At 45.1% G+C, this 18,603-nt stretch overlaps 1 protein-coding gene across 1 annotated transcript in view; it reads left to right on the forward strand.

The window, feature by feature from the left end:
- The window catches only part of SLC2A9 (solute carrier family 2 member 9), a 2,089,749-nt gene that overhangs the window by 24,972 nt on the left and 2,046,174 nt on the right, over positions 1-18,603 (forward strand). The window lies entirely within an intron of this gene.

Raw genomic sequence — 18,603 nt, forward strand, 5'->3', positions numbered from 1 at the left:
TGAGGCTAAAAGGTCGGGGACTCGTCTTTCTATCAATACGCCGAGCATTGCATGATCTCACAGATTATATTATTACCCGTTGCTGATGATGAATCTGCGTTCAACAAGGTAGGTACCTCTGAGAGCTCAATCTCTAGGGAACTGCATGCTCGGGAAGTGGCTGTAAGGGAAGAGGCTGCCGGAGAACCCAGGGAGCAGATCTGTCTCCAGGAGTCCCTCGCCAAAGCACTGGTCAAAGAGGCGGCTGCCGGGGAAGAAGTGTGCAATTGGGAAGTAGGGGCACCTCATCCAGGGATGGTGAACAGTGTCCATGGGTTCTCTCTTACACTCGCTTTACTGACCCTGCTGCTCCTGGGGACCTTCCTCGGGGCCCCAGGGTGTGGTAGGGCCGCCTGGCGCCACACGCCCTTTGTGAACGAGAGCCAGCCAGCCAGCTGTTCACCCACATCACCTTCCCCGCGGGCTTCATGTGGGGTCTGGGCAGCTTGGGGTGGCGGCACTGCAAGTTGATGATGGGGGCCCCTGGAGGGGACCGGGACACTCCATCTGGGACGAATTCAGAGAGTGGCACAACAGGCACACACAGACACAACCACCTTATCAAGGTAACGGTCGGTAAGGATAATAAATGGGATATATACATTTGGTATTAGAGTTCAGTTACTTACCAACAACACCGTTGTGCCAATCCTGGCAGTGGCACTGGCAGCTGGCACAAGGATGGCTTCTCTGGGCTCGGGCTCCTCCTGGCTGGCCTGGGCACCTGCCTACCTACGTCCTGCCTGGCTGGGTCCCTCTTGATCGCAATTCCTCCAGCAATTTTCACACCAACTGACACAGGGTCACAGCAGGCAGGCTGTCCAATCAAATAACCCCGTGTGACTGTTAGTGCAGCACATGTGAAGAAGGGCACGTGCAGCCAGACCTGGGGCCTGGCTGGCTGGCTGGCGCCTCCCGGGGAAGTGAAAGTAACACTGTTGCTGAGGATGCTTGCTAGCAATACATTAAAATCAACATGGTGTGCTTTGCATGAGCACTGCAAGCACGGAATGGAATGCAGACACTGCTGTCTACGTGTATGCGCTCTCCGCCCAGTCAGACTAGTCTAACATTTTTTCACTAACTTAATTTTTGTGTGAGATTTCTCTCGGACTGCTGGTGTGGCCGGCGCCTCCTAGAGGCTCACACGCCAGGCAGCCGCCTGCACTGCCTGACACAAATACCGGCCCTGACCCTGGTTTTGAGTCAGCGTCTCCTGAAAACCCAGACCTAGCTCAGAGCCTACATCCTGGCAAAACAAGAAACTGCGGTGGAAAAAAAAGACATGCTGTGCTGAAAAGTTTGCACCCTCCCGAAAAAACAACTCTATACCCCATGTGGGATTCCACTGGGTAAAGGCAACAAGACATGGTTTATGTGCTGCAGCATTTCTCTTCCCTTTGTGTTCTTTTCTACCAACTGTATGGCATTCAAGTGAAACAAGGTTATCTTCTCTTCAGGTCTCAGATGAAGTACAGGAGACCAAATTCCAAGGTTTAGATCATCGCTTCTCTAAATGGTGTTCCATTTAGAGAGTTATTTACAAAGAAATTATCAAGTCAGTATTTTCTCCTGAGCCGTCAATAACTTGGTATCACCCATGCCCCTTGCATAAAGGGGACTTTGGGGGTTAAAGCATGACAGCATTATGCAAAATAGTCCCGGGCAGAGCATTCAGATGTCAAAAGACTGCATTCTACAGCATTCAATGCACTTCATTCTGGGTGCTTTACTGGCTGCCCATCAGCCGACGGGCCTCCTTCAAAACCATGTGCATTACCCACCGTGCCATCCATAAGAAAGGCCCTGCTTTCCTCAGAAACAAACTCACACGCTACCGCCCCACCGTCCCACCGAATCCTCAGATCAGGTTCTAAGCACCCCCTGGTAGGCCCCCTTACAAGTTCTCCAGACTAGGACGAGCCTGCTTCTTCGTCCTTGCACCCACCTTCTGGAACTCCTTTCCTCTCGCCCTCTGTCTCATAGAGGATCACCTGACTTTTAGAAAGGACCTCAAAACCCGATTGTCGCAACACACACTAGCACCAACCAAGCGTCAGATCCCCTTTGCGCACTCCCTCCCTCCCACCTGTCTGTCTTTCAGCAACCCTGCCTCATCCCTTATTTATCTCCTGAGCTCTGCTCCCCCCCCCCTCACCCAGTTCCCCCACAGACCGTGCCTGCCCCATCCGGCAGGGGACGGCAATGTATTACTCTAAGATCCACTCAGAGGGTGGGTATTTATCTATTGCCCTTAGATTGTATGTGAGACTAAGGACTTCTCCTTGCACATGAATGAAATCCAGGGGCTAGACCATGTTGAATGTACAGCTATCCCATTTATTTCTCTTGCACTCCGCAAGGCACGGCCTCACTCCACATCTGCACTCATGTATAACACAAACCACTGCCATAATGAAGCTACCTTTCACGTCAAAAATTAGAACTGTAGCTACTCAAATATTTTATCCATCCACTTAAACACAACCCTCATTCTTAGCTCCTAATATACCTCATTTTCTCCCATCCACTTGCCATTCAGACATTGCTGAATAGCAGGGTCATGGCCATCCTCTCATAACTCTAACTCATAACTCTAATAGCCGAAATGCACACACGCATAATACCGCCTCCCAATTTTCCCATATATTGAAGGGCGTTCAACCACCAGCGTGTTGGGACCATAATTATGGTGAAAAGCGCTATACAAATGACAACATGAATGAATGAATGAAACAAGCATTAGGTTTTTTACAATACATGGCTGCAGCAGACACACTCATGTGATAGAGACCATATTCCCCAACCAGATGCATCTTTTTTTTTATTGTGCATTAGTTTAATTACAAAAAAAAACTTTAAGCACATTTCTATAATCCAAAAAATAAAAGACGGAGCTTAATTTAAGTCTCCGTAGCAACAAGATAAAATCAAACAGGTTACAACTGCATTCAAATAAAAACAATGTCATCATCTGATAAACACGGTAAATAATGATATGTGCATTAACGACACTCTGTTTCACGTGTGACGAGATTCCAAATTGCAAAAGCAGCCGCATTAATGACAACAGTCTCCTCTCATATTATTACGGCAGCTTAAAAAAGCTCCCGTACCCTCTTATGAAAGTCCTTCAAGGCTGTGCAAGATGCTAGCACGTGTCGACAAGCCTCGACCTCAAGGCTGCAACCTCTGCAATGAAAAGAGCTGCATCGTCTATTTAGTCTTTAAGGCTGGAAAGTAGCACTGGCATTGGGCCAAAGCATTTCAAAGATTTGAATAACAAAAACAGCCTCTTTTTTTTTTATTCTGGAATGCTGACTAGACCACAATTCTTCCTTGTCAGATATAGAAAAACGTGTTGGCTTTTTTGTGGCTCCATTCATTTCTTTCACATCATGCATGGGAATAAGTTTCGCGCCTTGAAACACTCGTGTATAGGCACGTTATACATGTCAGATCATATCAAGCCTGTAGGAAACAATAATTAAATCCAGGCAACTTTATAACACAGTCTCTTCTGGGCTACTTCTTTATATCTTAAAAGTAGAATAACCCATAGGGCAGCTTACAGAATTATCAAGTTGTCGTAAGGCAGGTGTGAAATAATCAGCCAGTTAGGCTGTCTTCAAAGTGCATTGTGATACCTGTAGCCCTGCACTTATTAATGTGAACAAACTACAAGTGATGTAAAGGAATACAAATGTGAAATGTGCTAAAGGAAGGCAGGGCTGAAGAACACTGCTTACACTCTTTTCTGTGACTTGTTTCTTCTGCATCTGCTTCTTTCTAGTGATGTTCACTGAGGTAAGTGGGCATTGGTTTGTCGGTATTGCAAACGTATTTGGGCTTTTGCATGTTAACACTCAGCTGTTATGTTCTGCTGCTTCACATGCAGATTACTGCAAAAACTGGGCGTATATACACGGTGGCACATGGGACTGTGGGGCATTAGTAAATTAGAGCACTTAGTGAACACGTTAATGTGATGTGTGTGGACAGTCCTAAAGGGACATGTTGTGATTATTTTGTATACTCTTTTAAATTGTCCTCTAAAACCCCCAAACATTGGTCACTGCCTTCACCCCGTCTCCCAACTTAGATGATGTTACTTCTGTGATTTACAAATTATTTTGTCAAAGCTAATAGTCTTTTTTTTCCAACTCAGCTCATGATTGGGTTGGACAGCCAAGCCAGGCTACCTGGCGCACCTCTGGCACAGCCATAACCACGAATTCCCTGGCTCCCCCATCTCCACGCAGAAGAAAATGTATAATGTCAGAGACATTGGCCCTCATTAAATGTTTGCCAGTACCATGATATCAGTAAACGATAATACTGCTACCGGCGCCTGATCTGCCACAATTACCAGCAGATTACAGGTGCCGGCAACCGTGGTTTAATCTCCATTCCATGGAGTCCATAGGACTCCTCCCTGGGGGTTTGCTGGTATTACTGGCACCGGTAATACTGTCTGTATTTTGCCGGTGGGGTGCTTGACTTACTTCCAGCTCTTGGATGGATGTAAATCAGGCCACCCCACTGTGCCGGTAAATGGAATTACCAGCACGTACAATCCGGACCAGCAAACTGTTAATGAGGCCCAAAGTGAAGTAAAAGTTAAGTGAAATGAGAGGGGTAAATGTAAGCAAATTAAATTGTAATACTGGAGTAAGAATACTGCACAAGTAAAATGTATGGAGAGAGAAAGCAACGAATATAATAGAAAGAAACTGGTAGGAGATATCAAAGAATAGAAGTGACAGAAAATGTACATCGGGAGAGATTGATTGATTGATTGTTTATCATGCACAAGTGTTTCAAAGCGCAACCATACCTGGGAGGAGAAGACATAGGGAAGACATAACAAACAATCTTACTAGGCATGGGCATTCAGATTATGCAGGTAACAGAACAGGAAGTGGGTGGGGGTGGGGGGCAATAGGGACCAAGTGCACCCAGTCCCGTCAGAACATGGGTTAAGTGCCAAGAGATACCACTCTCATGGGTTGTAACCAAAGTGCAGTAGTGCTGCAGTAAGTGCAAGGCCCGGGGACAAGTGCAGGAGACTGGCGAGGAAAGCTTGTGACCTGTGAGGATCTGAAGGTACACCAGACAGCCAGTCAGCGAAACTGAGCAACAGTAGAGGAGAGAGAGCTAGAGGGCAGAAAGAGGTGGTTAGCAAGGGAGAGAGAGAGAAGGAGGAGGCGAAGAGGAAAGTCTTGAGGAGTTTCCGGAATTTAAGGAGCTCTGGCTCAAGACGGAGAGAGGCAGGGAGGCTGTTCCAGAGGGGGGCACATGCAGTGGATAAAGATCTCCCCCCAAGTCTCTGCTTAGAGAAGCGGCTCTCGCAGAGAGTTGGCGGAAGATGAGCAGAGGACTCGGGAAGGTGAGTATTTAGGAAGAGAGCTTTGCAGATAGTGTGGGCCCAGGCCCCAGAAAGGCTTGTGGACAATGCAAAGGGTCTTGAACTTAATCCTTGCAGCCACGGGGAGCCAGTGAAGGGATTTCAGCGCCGCAGAGATGCGGTCCCTGGGCTTGAGGGCAAGGATTAGTCTTGTAGCTCTGTGCTGGATGAGTTGAAGAGGACCGTGGGTAGAAGAGGGCAGGTTGAGAAAGAAGCTGTTGGAGTAGTCCAGCCATAAGAGAAGACAAGGGCTCTGGAGACGGTGAGCCTCTAGGGGAAGGTGAGAAAAGGTAGAATACCTCTGAGAAGGTGCAGTTGGTAGTGGGACTTTTTAGAGATGTGAGAAGAGAAGGAGAGAGTGGAATCGAAGATGAACCCCAGATTATTTGCCTCATTGGAAGGTGGAGGCATAGGGCCAAGAGAGGCCAGCCAGAGAGGAAGAGGGAATGCGGGAGCAGGGGTCCTGATGACAACAATCTCTGTCTTACTGGCATACTGGCATTAAGGCAGAGGTTGTTTGCAGCACACCACGGCTGAATTGCGGACAGTCAGGTATGAGTGAGGAAGATGAAGGTAGTCTGAAGGAGAGCTGTGTGTCATCCGCGTAACACTGAAATTTGGAGGCAAAGCTGGCTCGCAAACGCGCCAAGGGGGCCATGAAGCAATTGAAAAAAATTGGGGATAGGTTAGATCCGTGTGGGGACACTGCATGTAGAGAGAGTGATAGGGCAGAGGAAGGACCCCAATCCCACCTGGGATGGGCGGTTGGAGAGAAAGGAGGCTAGACACACCAGGGCCTGATCAGTGATGCCCATGGTATCATAGAGTCGTGCAATCAGGGTTTTGTGGTTCACTGTATCGAAAGCAGAGGAGTGGTCGAGTAGAATGAGAACAGAGGCAGAGTTACAATCAAGATTTCAGAGCAGTTCTTCATGGGTGTTCAGAAGAGCAGTTTCTGTGCCTCTTGATGCTCTAATGCCGGTCATGGAAGCAACCAACAGAGTCAGTGTAGCCAACTTCCCCAGGAGTTTGCCCAAGAAAGGATTGATAGAGATCAGCGATAGTTTGCCGGAATGAAAGGGTCAGAAGAAGGTTTATTGAGGCAAGGGTACACAAGGGAGTGCTTAAGAGCAGTGGGGAAAAGTCTGGTGGCAAAGGAGAGGTTGCAGAGGTCGTACAAGGCTGGGGTGAGAGAGTCAAATGTTGTTCTTGATTTTTTGTTTTTTTTGGTTTTGAAGTGACAGGGGTCCACATGTTTGGATGAGGTTTTCATAGTCTGGACTGGTCTAGTGTCCTCCTCAGGTGTGCAGGGGAGAGAGAAGGGGAGGGGTGGGGATGGACAAGAGTAGAACAAGAGATGTTGGTGCATGAGGTGGTGAGAAAGAGAGAGAGGATAGAATATCCAGTGTTTTTGAGGAGAAGTGTGCAGCTAGGGCAGAGCAAAGGGCTTGGGTGGGCGCAATAATGAAGGAGGCTGCGGTAGGGTTGGCTAGTTCCTTGCAGACTTTAAAAAGTTTGGCCATGTTATTGGATGCTGCGGAGATGCAGGCTTGAATAAAGACTCTTTTCTTGGATCTGATGCAGAGTCTTTACTGCCTTTGCAGGAGGCGGCAGGCCAGTTTGTCACAGGGTGCGCCCGAGAATCCCATTTCCATTCGGCTGCCTTGCACTTGCGTTTAAGGGCAGCTAGTTCGGAGTCGTACCAAGAGTTGCACTTTTTGGTAGGCTTCAGACGTACCCTCATGACAGGTGCAATAATATCAAGAATGTTGTAAACAGAGAGGTTAGCGATAGCAAGGGCTGTGTCAGGGTGGGAGTCAGCCGCAGGAGTAAAAGGTAGAGGCAGACGGGAGGCAGTGCCGGCTTCCCGATGCAAGAGGAGAAGAGAGCTTCAAGTGAGAAGAGAGGAGAGAGTGATCAGTCCAGGAGAGAGAAGTAGGGAGAGGGATAGATAGAGGAAAGTCGGTTGAGATGAGGGCATCCAAGGTGAGGCCAGCGGTGTGTGTTGGGCCAGGTGGTAAAATGGAAAGAGAGAGAGTCGTAAAGATTGCAGAAAGGTCCTGAGGAATCGGGTGAGTCGAGATGGATGCTGATATCAACCATTATCAGGAGTTGCGAAGAGGAGGAAAGGAGCGAGGAGGCCAGCCCATTCAAAAGGGAAGAGGTAGGTCTGACCAGCTGGCAGATAGAAAGTGGCCAGCAGGAGTGAAGAGCTAGGAGAAAGGGAGAGCCTGCAGACCAGGCACTCAAAGGATGGGTAGGCCTGAGTGGGAATGCCAGATAAAGGGATCCACTCAGGGAGGAACATTGCTACTCCCTCACCTGGGCTGTTTTGTCTATGCAGAGAGAGTAGAGCATCAAAATCCAGGAGTTGAAGGAGGTTGCAGGTGTCAGAGGAGTGTTTGACAGCTGAGCGAGTGTTAAGCGTGGCAATATGGAGCAGATTGACATCTGTGAAAGACTTATGGGGGGAGCAGGGGACAGTGCTATACCCCATAAGGGGCAAGAGTGCCTGAGCGACAGAGGAAGAAGGGGCAGAGGAGCCAAGGCCGGAATGCGAGGATAGAATAGATGGAAACACCAAGTCCAGTGGAAGCAAATAGGGTTTAGAAGTGAAAGAAAATATATGATGGAAGACAAATAATATAAGTGAAGCAAATATGCAAGAGGAGAGAGGGTGGAATAAAAGGAAGAAGAAGCACATCTCTCAGAGGAGAGAGGAATGAATAGTAGGGACAAGTACATTTATGGGAGGAGAGAGGAATACATAAATGGGTGAAGTCCATCTCTGGAAGGAAAGAGGAATGAATAGAAGGGAGAAGTACATCTCTGGGAGGAGAGAGGATGGATTAAAAAAGGGAGAAGTACATCTCTGGGAGGAGAGAGGAATGAATAGAAGGGAGAATGTTGGGATGCTCGCACAGCATCCAAGCTAGGCAAAAAGGTACAGGTTGATAAAGACTTATTAGCATGAACTATTGGAGTAAATTGAGGTTTGCGCAGCAGAAGGCGCATATATTGTTTTTAGTTAGGTTTGACACATATTAGATACGTACATACAGCAACACAGAAAGAGCAACAAATGCATGACCGTTGTGGTAGCAGAGGTTTTAGATAGGGCAGTATTATGGGCCCTATGTTTAGTTTTTGTAGTCCAAGCGATGGTCCGAAGTGTGGTGTGCAGGAAGAGCTGAAACAGGTGGAAGATGGAACAGTGTATTGACATGGCAGAAGTGTTGCCATATTGGAAGTTGAGGCCTAGTAAATAGAATAGAATACATGTCCCGATGTGGAGCTGCGGCTCTGTGTGGCTCAGCTCCAAAACACCTTTTGTAAGGCAAGTCCCAAGTTCAGTAATAAAAATCAATCCAAAGAGCTAAACAATAAAGCATGAGATGTGAGAAACACAAATGTTTATTACAACACGGCCCAGAATAATCAAAATGACATTCAACATTATGTCAGAAAAGGGCTGAATTTATAGTACATATTGCAGATGACATTACAACAAATGTTAGCAGTTATATTGTGATTGGGCATCATCATTTGCACTATAGGTGACTATATACACTACTTGGGCATATTGGCTTATTCTACCCTTCTGTGGAAAGACATTAGTTTATTAATGAACTAACACTGAGATCTCCTTTCTCATGATGCTGATTGGGTGCTCATTTTGTAACTTGTATTCCCTGGACCTAAGATTTGATTGGCTGTTCCAGGAGGAGTATTCGTGGAGTGAGTACTTTAATAGTTTTTAACCTATCCCTGTGTGAGAGGTGACACTGACAACAAAATGATAACTTTTACATTCTTTCCCAAAGATCTCATTGGTTGGCACTGCCATTCCGTTCCCATCGTTATGAACTGGTTATAGCAAGTTCAATGTTGGAACTCCTCATTGGAAACAATACTTGCTTCACTTCCTTTCTCATGGTTTGTGCATGATTTTATTAGCTCTACTTTTGACCTTTTAAGCTGGGGACTTAAGTGGTCAGGAACTCCATTCTCTTATAATATGAACATGTGCAATGCGTATGGCTTGCACTCTTGCAAATGCTTTCTTAAATAATATTGTGCATCTGCTGTTGAAAATGTTCATAGATTTTCATGAGAATCGTTGATACCTATTCAACCCTATTTTTTTTTGCAATGCCGTTTTGCAATTCCTTTTTGTATAGTTTCTTTCATTGTAATTGGATCCCTTTCAGTGAGGTATTTTCCTACAGATGGCTGTGTTCCTCCTTGGCCATTCTACCTCAGCATGTGTGTTGTTTACTGCTCATTGTCTGATTCCTATCAACTTGTGACCTTCACTTTGATACATTTTGATGTACTGACTAGGAACATATATTATAATTATAATTGTTCTTTTATAATGTGCTTAATACCAGAGTTTCTAAGCGTGGAATCAGGATTCAAATGTGTGTTGCTCTGAGCGGTCTTGCTTCCAAGACAAAGGAGTTGCACCTGAGCTATCCCGCTCACCATAAATTGTTGTATGTTCTTTGAACACAGGCTTGGAATCCAAGCTAAGCTGATGTGTCAGTTCCTTAACTCTGGGGTTTGTTACTTGTTTTGTTGCTGTTACATGACCTCAATACTGAAATTCAAGCTTGAGAATGCGTTCGCCCACTTGCCTTGACCAATCACTGTGCAGCATTCAGTCTTGTTTTGGGAAGTTACAGCTTTGTGTGTGTGCTTCTCTGCAAAGGACTGGCTGATATTTCCTGCTAATTCATGCTGACTTCTAAACTTCAGGGATAGCTGAGCCTGTCTCGAGGCCTACTCATGTGTTGCATATTCAATTAATATACATTCGTCCTTCATCTATTATCATTATTAGTATTCTTAATAGTTTCCTAACTAATGTTAATTGTTACCATACTTGATAAAGTCATGTGGTTATGCTCAGTCATAAGGTCTGTGCTTCATGGCTTAGTTGCATCCCAGGAATACTGCTTATTGAAGCAGGCTACTAGTGCAGTGTTGGGTCTACAGGGAATTCTATGTGCATGTGGCTGCTTTCTTTATAACCTTGTGATGCGTTAGAGTGACTTACAAGCTTGTATTAACCTGCATATGGAGGACGTTGGAAGCATATCCCAATATTCTCCACTTTCGTCCAATTAGGGTCAAATCTCTCCATATATACTATATCCTGTTTATCTTGTTCTTGTTGCCAAATCATAGATGCTCTTGGGCACCCATATTTTGAATACATTTCCAAAATCTCCTCCCCATCTGTCACAATCTCATGGGCTGCAATCTAAGAAATTGCGTTCCCCCACCTGCAGCGGGGTCTATGTAGGATTCTAAGTAATTTTCTGGGTGGGGCTGGGGGAAGCTAGTGACCAAAGGGTGCCCTTTGGGCCCATGGGTGATCAATTGAGACCATTATTATTTCACCTTCCTTTGGTTGTGGATCAGTTTGACAGCTTTCATCTTTCCAAGGAGGAGAGGCACTGCCTATCATAACTGCAAGGAGGTTATGTTTATTTTCATGAAACACACAACAGGTTATTATTATTTGGTAAACTCACCAGATTATTATCAAGATAATAGGATAGGAAATAAGACTCAAAATGTATTTACTAGCCACTGGGTCATCCATGAATTGAGTACTGATAACCAAGTTTCATCTTTAATGATCCCCCCTCTGCTTCCATGTCTGTTTGACATTTTACCATCTGTTTTATTGCAACGTTTAGGGTGCCATAGTTTGCATTGTTAGGCAGTAGGTACAGCAGGTGCTGCCGATCTTCTTACAGATGCCACCTTCCATTGCTGTGATAAGATCGAGCACCATTCTATTTTGGAGTGCTATACGTCTCAAGGCATGGAGCTCTCTGATTGCATTGAGTCCATGTTCTGTGGCATTTGAAAGTTCCATCAAGTTCCAGTGGACTATCTGTATCCACTTGGCATTTGTAGCTGTTTGTATTCCAGGAGCCAGCATGAGGCAATGTCTGTATTGTGGTTGTATCTTCTCCAGTGCCTTGTCTGCTTCCTTTGAGAAGTAATTTGACCTTCTCCTCCTTCTTGCTGTTTGTTTGTCCTTTTGTTGTCGGGAGCGCTGCAGGATATTAGGACTGTCTCTTGGGCAATTCTACTTGACTTTCTGCAATAACACATGGGCATGCAGGCTCACCAAGGGGCATACACCATTCCAGAAAGGAGGCAAGTAGTAGTATGCCTTTATGCTGCAGTGCCACAGGAAGTCCATGACTCTGGCAGTTATAGGTACAATTACAGTTGTTATTGCTTGCTTTGCCCCAACACAAAACAAAGATTGAGTGAGTTCCTGCACTTTTACAGGTTTTTCATGTTGATGCAGGCTGGTCAATTGATTCACAGGATTGCCCATATGTTTCTACAACTTTTGTCTGTTTTCCTTATTTCTTCTTGTGTAAATCCCATTAGTCCCTATGCATTAAACACTGCTTGTCCCTTTACCCATTTCTTGTTCCGAAACGTTGCTCCCTCTATGACCTTCTGTAGTTTTGCAGGACATTTCACTATGACTTGGTTTGGGTTACGTCAGCTTTTCCCATCCCTTCACATTCCTCTTTGGATCTCTTTCCCATTTTAATTTGTACAGTGTGTTTCTGAAACTGCCCTTGCATTCTACAAATTACTAAATGTGCCAAGTACTGTGCCTCTAAAGTTGGCACAGCCCACATATGGAACATTCTTCACTCACTTGGGCCCTGCCAATAGCTTTCATGGTATCTTACCAAACGTTGGTACCGTCAGAATGCTGTTCATCTAACACATTATTATTAGCTTCTATATTCATTTGTCTTTTATGTCTGGTCACAGGGTTGTCTATAAGAGTGATTATATTTTCTACATTCAAACCATTATACCCATTACTTCTAATTCCGAGTCTCATGAATTTCATTAATGGAAAAGAAAGAAGAAGAGAGAAAAATAGACAACATATCCCTATGAACACATTATCACCATTCCTACAATTGTTCATTTTAGCTTCTTGAATATTAACTGCTGCACTAGCTCTGCTGTGTCTGAAAAGCTACATTATTCTCTTGTAATTTTTCATAGTTCTTTAGAATCAATTCAACTTTGGCTGCTGGTTCTTGGTCAAGTTCAACATCTGTTTCTTTTCATTGTTGTGGTTCTGCACTGGTATCTTTGCGTAGACCAGTCAGATGCACCAAGGCACAGCGATTCTTTAACTTTGCTTCAGTCAGGGTGGCTCTTTCCACTTCGTATGGTCCTGTGAACTTTGGTTGATTCCAACGTCGTGTATGCTGTCTGGTGTAGACTCTACCATCGGGTTGTAGCTGTAGAGCTTCTTCTGTTGCTGTATCTTGTTTGTTTATTGGGACCCGATGGTGCACTTTGATGTTTACCTGCTAAGAGATAAGCTTGTCACAGGTAGACAGGTTTTTGAGATATGCATTCAATTCCTCCCCCAACAAATACTTTGGTGTGCATCTGACTATGTTCGTGTGGGCGCAGACAGCATGTGCATCCTCCTTCCCACTTCACGGGGTGACAGGTGGGGGTTCTTGCTTGGCTAGTTGCGCAGACGGAACAGGGCCAGAGGAAATCAATAGAGCCAGCTCTTCTTGAGTATGTCACAACGTTTAGCCAATTTAAGAAACCAATGTATCCGTCCCACCACCACATTTGCCTGCATGTGGTAGTCTGTACAAAGTATGTGCCCGATACCTAGTAGACTTGTGATTTCATCAACAAACTTGTTTGCAAAGTGGGGCCCATTATTGCACTGCAGTTCTTCACAAATGCCCCATTTGGGGAACACCTCTCTCATGAGGAAACTTGCTGCAGACTTGGAGTCTGCATTTGTACAGGGTCCTGCTTCTATCCATCAGAAAATGGACACACCACTACTAGTACATACCTGTATGTGGTGCATCTATTCACCATGTCAATTTAAAGTACGTGGAGCTCTTTGAGGGCCCCTGTGGGACGGGGCAATGTTGCTGTTAATGTTTTAGGTGTATGTTCTGAGTGTAACTTGTGGCATATGATGCAGTTTGCCATTAATTTGTCAACTTGTTTGGCCAGGTTACGCAAATTGTACTATGCTGCTTAGGTGTATGCGTAGGATAATGTAATTGCTCCATGGCAATGTTCAGTAACTCTAGGAGTATTAATACTTTCACTGTGGTGTTTTGTCTCCATATGATGTCAGTGGGTGACAGGGTACATCCTCTTTTTACACATTGGGCCTCATTACAACATAGGCGGTAGAGTGATAACGGCGCCAGTAGAGCTGCTGGTGCTGTTATCACTCTACCGCCTCATTACGAGGTCTGCTTGCGGGTGCCGCTCTGGACACTTGGACATAACAGACGCCCTTAGTGGCACCCCCTAGCAGACCAGGATGCTAACAACGGGCCCGTCATTAATGGGCCCGTTAGCATCCTCCCTATTCCCATTGAGCCCTGTAGGGGCTCAATGGGAATGGGGATGTACCGGGTCCAGTCCGGCGAAAGGGAATTACCGGGCCCTCCAATGTCGGAATGGCCCGGTAATTCCCTATTTTAGGGACCCGGATCCGGACCCAGCATGGCTACCTCCAAACTCATACTGAGGCCCGTTATATTTTTTCTTCTGGTGGGGCTCTTTCTTGAAACTCAATTATATGTTTTTTTGATAATGCACTGTAAACATCCGGTAGTCTTTCTTGTTGTACTGCTGTGACAGGCGTTTGGCTTTCCACTGGAAAGGGCATATGCACTGCCTGTTTTACAGCTGCGTCCTCAGCTGAATTCTACGTGAAATCAAGTCTTTTCTGAGCACTTCACAATTGCTACATGAAGGGGGCCCTTCAATGCTTCTATTAGCTTAGCTAACCCATCTGCCCTTCTGTAACCTCTTCTCTTCCACCTGGATAATCTTGAATGCACTGTAGTTGTCATGTAAGCTGAGTCTGTATAAATAGTAACATCATCATATGCTGATGCCTCTAGTGCTTCTATGAGTGCTATGAGTTCTGCTACTTGTGCTGAATAGTGTGAATGTAATCTCTGTTGCTTCACTATTTGAAATTCTTCCTCTTCGTCCTTCACTTATATTATTACTGCTGCGCCAGTGTGTCTTTGGCCACTCTCTTGGTCGATACTCGATGAACCATCTACATAGATCAATTCTCCTGTGTCTAGGGGGTATTCACTCACCCTGCTGTATTTATCTGGTTCTCCTTCGTATACTGCACAGTCATGGACTTTGTACTGAGGCTCAACTGGTTTGGCTGTGAATGTTGCTGGGTTAACTGTGTGGCAACTTACTATTGTGATGGCTGGGTTAGTCAAGATTACACCATACCCACCAGCTCTCTGGGTGGTGAGTGTTGATGTGTTTCTTTCTAAGATCAAAAAGACAGCATATTCAATGTACAAAGTGAGTGGACATCCCATAAGTAGGGTGGTAGATTTTTGTACAGCAGACACCGCAGCAGCTAATGTTTGTTCACATGGGAAGTGACCCTGCATTAGTGGGTCTAGTAGACCAATATAGTATGCTAATGGCTTGTGTTTCTGTGTTCATCGCTGTGCAAGTACTGGTGTCCTGACCTGTCCATTTGAGTGTGAGAACAAGAAAACCTCTTTGTTGTAGTTTGGGGTTGCTAATACTGGTGCATTGCTAATGGTCATTTTGAGGTCTTCAGAGCATTCAACCATTTCTTCTGTCCATTCAAGTGTTCCTTTAATCTTGTGTTCTCCGATGAGTGCCTGTAACAAGGGTCTGATATGTGTAGAATAATCAAATACCCATGTTCTGCAATAATTACAGAGGCCTAAGAACTGCTTCATCCCTATGACTGTTTTAGGCTGTGGTGTGTTTCTCACTGCTGTAGCTCTGTCTGAACGTATCCTTCTTCCTACTGCAGATATTATCTCTCCCAAGTACCCTGCTTTCTTTTGACAGTACTGCATTTCTTTTTTGTCCACCTTGTACCCTTTGTCTGCAATTGTGTCTTTTCTGCACTATTCCTCTGTGGTGCTACACACTAATAAATCATCTACGTATTGTAATACTGTGCTGGCCATGTTGATATTTACTAAGTCCATTTGAAGGACCCTGTTAAAAACACTAGGGGATTCACAGTACCCCTGGGGCAACCAAGTGTGCTGGAATCTCTTTCCGTGATATGAAAATGCGGTCAAATACTGGGAATCTAGATGTAGTAGTATGGTGAAGAATGCATTTTGAGGTCAATTACAGTGAAGTAGACTGCATCAAAAGGTATGTTGCACAGGTACACTACCAACCCCACCATATTGACTAGACTCTATAACGACACAATCCTGACTGCAATAAACAAAATAGCTCCGCTCACGTTATGCAAAGCGAAACAACCAGTCCACCTCAATGCCTGGTTCACCCCCGAGTTAAAATTTCTAAGTACAACTAAAAGAAAAGCAGAATCACTCTGGAAAAAAGCACCCACATCTACTAATAAAAATCTCTTTGACACTGCCTCCATGGATTACAAACTGAAAGTACTCCTTACGAAAGGCAAATTATACAAAAGAATATCCAAAGCCAGTTCCAATACCAAGGAACTATTCCTAATACTCGGAGAGCTAGAATCCCCTATACCACCCCCAGAAAGCGGTTATAAATATGCAGACTGGTGTGAGAACATTCAAAATGCCCTCCAAAACAAAATCAGCTGTCTCCAATCTACAATCAAAACCAAAATGAACAGCATACACAAACTATACAAACCTCCACCTCCCTCTGCCACCGCCATCTGCCCCAACGAGCTCCCCCTATTTGAATTCACAGAGATCTCCATCCCAGAAGTTCTGAAGATCATCCTCAGCCTAAAACAGTCAAGATGCCAAGGTGATCCATGCCCACCCTCATTCATCAAAAACTGCGCACCCCAACTCACTCCATTCATTACCAGTCTTATCAATGCCTCCTTAAAAACCAACTGCATCCCAGCTGACCTAAAACAAGTGTGGGTACTACCACTATTAAGAAAAACACCCTGGATCCCAACACTCCCACAAACTACTGCCCAATAGCAACGGTTCTGTTTCTATTGAAAATTCCTGATCGTGTAGCATATTTACAAATTCAGAATTACTTGCAAGCGAATAATATTCTGGCGATTATGCCAGTCTGGTTTCCGGGCCATGACATGGTACGGAAACAGCACTACTGGATTTAAAAATCCAAATGGACAATGGAAAACTAGCTGTGCTTCTTCTCCTAGACCTCTCTGCTGTATTCGATCTGGTGGACCACAACATCCTGTGTGAACACCTTACATCAGCAGCAAACATCTCCTTGAATGCCATACTTTGGATAAAATCCTTCCTCAATGACCGAACCATGAAAGTCTTCTCCCCTAAAGCCGAAGCACCCCCAACCCCAGTCACCTGTGGAGTGCCACAAGGCTCCTGTGTGGCCCCCACTTTGTATAATATCTTCACGAAACCACGTTTTGACCACCTCGATGACCAGGGTGTCACCTACACCAAATATGCAGAATTGGCAAACTAAATCTCCTCTTTAAGTCGTTCATCATAGATGGACACACCATTAAAGCCACCAATGAGGTAAAAAGGTAAAAACGCTTGGCTTCTACCTAGACTCTTCACTCAGCTTCAACAAACAAGTAAATACTACCACCTCAGCCACTGCATACACATGCAAACTCATTAGTGCCTGCAGAAAATTACTCTCACCAGAGAGCTGTCTTGCACTAGACAGAGCCTTGGTCCTTATGTGCCTTGACTAATGCAACGCTCTGTATGCAGGAACGAAGTCCAGAATATTTGGAAGTTTCAGGTCCTACAAAACAATGCCCTCAGAGCTGTGCTCAATGTCCCCAGATCTGCACACATCTCACGCATTAGACACCAACAACACTGGCTCCCAGTACAGGAAGGCATCATGTTCAAATCACTCACCCTAACACACAAATGTCTCCACCAGATGGCCCCAGCCTTCTTTTCAAACATCATCACACTGACACAACGCTCAAGACCTACCCGAGTTATCTATCAGCACTGACTAACCACTACCAGATTCAAGCTCCAAAAGGCAGGCAGCAGCAGCTTCCCCACGTTTGCAAGCAAACTATGAAATGTATTGCATCTCCCACTCAGAGCTCAAGAATCTTTTTGAATCTTTAGGAAACAACTCAAAACACACCTTTTCACCCAAGGCTTAAGCAACCAAGCTTCCCCTCACACCTAGCTCATCACCTCCCCCCCGCTCCTACCTGTATTCTAAATCTTTGTATGTTATCATGTTAAGCCATCTACTTGTAATGCCATTTTCCTCCTTATCTCTGTCCTGTATTTGTTTTGCAAAAACAGTAACTTCTACACTCTGTAAGAAAGCGCCCAGATGCCTTTGGGCTTGGCACGCTATATAAGCTTCAAAATAAACAAATAAATATAATTGAGGCATAGTTTGGCACTAGTGGGTTTTCTGTTTCTACTATATCATTCAGAGGGTGGAGATGAATCTCCATGATGATCATTTTGCTCTCTTCAGGGGGTATATGGCTGTGTTGCATTGTGAGTCTGAGGGCACTATAACGAAACAAAAAGGTGATGACTGGAAGGTTTTGAATTAATCATAACCATGGGAACAGCTCTGAGCAACGCTTCAGACCATCGCTTTTTATCGTGCCAAGTCATTACAGATGGGAAAGACCATATGCAAATCAGGCTTGCCCCACCCCTCAAGGGGCAGTCCAGCCCGAACTGCTAGGTCACATCCCTTATGCACAAGGCCACAAGCATCCCCAGACATGTTTCAGCGTTGTTGGACATCATCAGTGAGGATTAGCTTGAGCCCCTAGGCCCAGCAGTCTCGGGATCCACATCTAAGCATACCTGTCCCACTCGGAGTGACTTAAGCTAAACAAAAGGTGATGGCTGGAAGGTTTTGAATTAAGGGCACGCTATGATCAATAAATGCTTTGATTGTTTCATACATTCCAGTATCTGCTTCTTTGGATAATGGATATTGTTTTACTCTGGGGAGTATGGCCCCAGGTTTGAGTTTAATCTTCTCTGCCCCTATGCTGGTCAGTCGCTCTATATAATGTGTACTACATGTCCATAGTCAACTGGGTACTAGTGCCAGGTCTTCCTGTAGCTGTGAAGATGCTGCTATGACTGTCAATATTG

Source organism: Ambystoma mexicanum, chromosome 6q, assembly GCF_040938575.1.
Source record: "Ambystoma mexicanum isolate Mex_15411 chromosome 6q, UKY_AmexF1_1, whole genome shotgun sequence".
Taxonomy (NCBI): Eukaryota; Metazoa; Chordata; class Amphibia; order Caudata; family Ambystomatidae; genus Ambystoma; species Ambystoma mexicanum.